The following is a 3,621-nucleotide window of genomic DNA, read 5'->3' on the forward strand; positions in this document are numbered from 1 at the left end:
TAACTTGATTGTAGCCTTTGATTTTGAATCCTGTACTTAATTTTTCATGATCTTTAACTCTAAGGAATATGAGAATGAAGAACTTCCATTTCTTTTCTATTTCACGATAGCTAGATTTTCTTTCATCTAATACTTCAACCATTTTTCTTGTACTAATTAGTCTCTTAATAAACTGATAGGCTTTAGTATTAGTCTAGCCCAATTATCATTTGGGCTGGGTATTACAATTGTACACACCATAGAGCCACTATTACCACTATCTTGGCTTTTTCCCTATCTTTTTCTTCTATGTCACAATTGGCCTAAACCTCATCCAATTCTCCCTCGTTAAACTTTTCCCACACTTGTTTCAGAAACCACTCTTGACTTTCGCCCAAATTCACATCAAAGTTCCTCCTCCTTCCAACAATCTCAAATAGCATCGTCCTAAAAATTTTTTCTTTAAATCATTTGTATCGGCCTCTGGATAAAGGATATTAACATGAATTTGCCTGTCTTGATGGAAACGTAACCATTAAGAATGAATTTATTTCAAGAGTTAACAAACAATCACTTGCCAAAACCTGTATATTTAATTAAGAAATTTATATTATTGGGAGAAGTATGGATGAATACATGAGTTTTTTATTACCAAAAATACATAATTTAAGACAATATATAGTTTTTTTTCTTTCGTTTTTTTGCTAGAGATGTTGGGAAGTACAAGAGTAGAGGTGGGATTCAAACCTAGGATTATAATCTTTGTACAGAGGATAATAATAGAACTATAACCAAACTTACTCTATTCTAAGAAGTTGCATACTGAATCTCATATTTCCTCATGATTGTGGTGTCATTTCTGTCATCCTCATCCTCCTAATCTGTTGTTAAATTTGAGTTGCTTGCCATACATGTAGGTACTTTAGCTGATGACATCAAATGCTAAAATGGATTTGGGGGAATCGCAGTTTCAGCTCCACCTTTTAAAATCTTTACAACATTCCTCATGGAAGGTCTAGTCTTTGGCAAGTATTGGACGCACCATAGAGCCACTATAATCATTGTCCTAGCTTTTTCCCTATCTCTTTCTTCAATGTCACAATTGACCCAAACTATTGGGGATCACCACAGCTCTGATACCACTTGTTAGGCCAAAAAGCTCAAATCCAATCACATCAACAGAAGCATAATCAAATAATCAATCAATCACATAAGAGACAATAATTTAATGTGGTTTGATCAAACTGACCTACGTCCACAGATGAGAAACAAGATCCACTAGTTGTAGAGAATTACAAACATATATCAAAACATATCAACTACTCAACAATCAATAACTATAGACCCTCTCAATCTCCTTTAGTCTATGTAGTATTCTTAACCCAAACAAACACATATCCATATGCACATTTTCAACATAATCAAACATATACCCATATACACTCATACATCACATCTATATGGTCCCTCTCAGTCTCATCTAGTCCACTCACAAACAAATATATACACCCATAAGACGTAAGGCCTCAAGAGTCTATCTTACAAAACCCTACAACTCTCTTACATCTTTTTCTCATACCTAACCCTAGAGAGACTTCACTTATTTATAACCATACAAACTTACCTATTAAGACTCCTTTTCCTCTTAGAATTCTTCTCATGCAAGTTAAACTAACCTATTAAGAATTCTCTTTCTCTTAGAATTCTTCTTTTGCAAGTTTTCTTGTTCATCAAGCAATATCTAGTCAATCCCAAACAAATCTCTCATGGGATTTGAGTTATTATTCCTAATCCAAACCTCCTCCAATTTTCCCTCGTTAAACTTTTCCCATACTTGTTTCGGAAACCACTGTTGACTCTCACCCAAATTCACTTTAAAGTGCCTCCTACTTCCAACAATCTCAAACAGCATCATCCCAAAATTATATACATCGCATTTGTAGCTTACAGGAAATGGCGTCCAAACCTCTGGTGCAGCATAACCAGGAGTTCCTCCAACTCTTGACATGGTTAAATTTGTACTGTCCCGATTGCATAACTTTGCAAGTCCAAAATCTGCTATCATTGGGCAAAAGTTAGAATCAAGCAAAACGTTTGCAGGTTTAATATCATAATGGATTATTCTCCTATGGCTGAAATGATGCAAATACTCAAGCCCTCTGGCTGCCCCAACTGCTATCTCGTATAACTTGTCCCACTCAATTTCATGTTTATTTTCAAACAATAGCTTGTCAAGAGATCCATTTTCCATATATTCATAAACTAGGGCTTTGGTCTTTGCGTCAAAGCAGAAGCCATAAAGCCTTAATAGATTCCGATGATATGTTCTTCCTAAGGTGTTGACTTCCGCCATGAATTGCTCTTTAATCCTCTTATCTATACCATAGTTGTTGAGTATTTTGACAGCTAGCGGCTGTCCATCAGGAAAATGTCCTTGATAGACTGCTCCATACGCACCTTCACCTAACTTGATAGAGTAATTTGATGTGAAAATTACAAGCAATTGGGATGAAAACCTGGCTGGTTTTTCTTCGAGCATGTGCTGTATGAATCGTTCTATTGTTTGTTTCTCTATCCTGCTTCCTCATCCACTGCTGCATCAACTTGTGGCGCTGCTTGTTTCTGGTAATAAGCCACCAACTCCCTCAACATTCTTGCAAATTCCCTTGGCGTCTCTGTTTCATTGTCCTGTTTCTCTTTTTTCTTTTCCATCTCCAGTTTCTTTAATATACAAACAAGAATTACTAGACAACCAACGATACCTGAAATTTTGTGAAGAGGACATCATTGCTAGTAAAATTCAGCCATAAACATATACAAAATGTTCTGAATTTGGAAACAAAAAATTGGGTCATATTTGATCATAATTTTTTTTTTATTAGACCAAACTTTCTTACCTCCAGATACTCCATGTATAATTTTTGCTTCAGTTGAAAATAAAGTAGAATCTAGAGATGACATTTTCTTGCTTTTAACAAATGGCTTGAAGATGTCTTGAGAAATTAGATGAGGACTCGAGTACAAAGAACTAGAAATTATCTTCTATTGTTCAATAATAGTTTCATACTTCCCTTCCATTATCGCACTATAAGTCTTTGATTGTGGTCAAGAAAATAATAAATTTACACGCTTTGTTGAAATTGACAAATAAAAAAAAATGAAGTAAATGTCAATGACAATGACACAAAGATTTGTTAAATATAATAAATTGAGATGTAAAATTTGATCAAATTAATTAAGAAAATTTTTTTATAATTGATAAATTTCTTATATGTAAAAGTAATACTCCCTTTAGCTTTCCTATTTAAATTTGGTCAACAATTGTGAAAAATTTTCGATTGCTTTTTGGCCATTTGATGATATTTTAGAAAATATATTTTTTATTTAAAATTAATATTTATACCTATAATTTACCTAATAGAATTTGGTGTCATGAGTTAACCGACTCCAATTCAATTTTTTACAATTACTTATATACCGAAATAGAGTGATAACAATAACTTAAAATTAATAAAGATATTTTTTATTTTTGTGTATCTAAAAAAAGGTTACCCATACATTTTTTCTTTCAAAATCTAGATAGTGTTCATAGCAATATTAATATGATGTTTAACAACGAAAATGAAATTCATTTCCTTGTTC

At 33.2% G+C, this 3,621-nt stretch overlaps 1 pseudogene; it reads right to left on the bottom strand.

Moving 5' to 3' along the window:
* Positions 1-1,570: 1,570 nt before the first annotated feature.
* On the bottom strand, positions 1,571-2,518 carry LOC149511566 (rust resistance kinase Lr10 pseudogene; annotated as a pseudogene).
* Between the last annotated feature and the right edge of the window lie 1,103 nt (positions 2,519-3,621).

This window comes from Durio zibethinus, chromosome 25, assembly GCF_047325235.1.
Source record: "Durio zibethinus cultivar Kanyao isolate XHJ-2024 chromosome 25, ASM4732523v1, whole genome shotgun sequence".
NCBI classification, from domain to species: domain Eukaryota; kingdom Viridiplantae; phylum Streptophyta; class Magnoliopsida; order Malvales; family Malvaceae; genus Durio; species Durio zibethinus.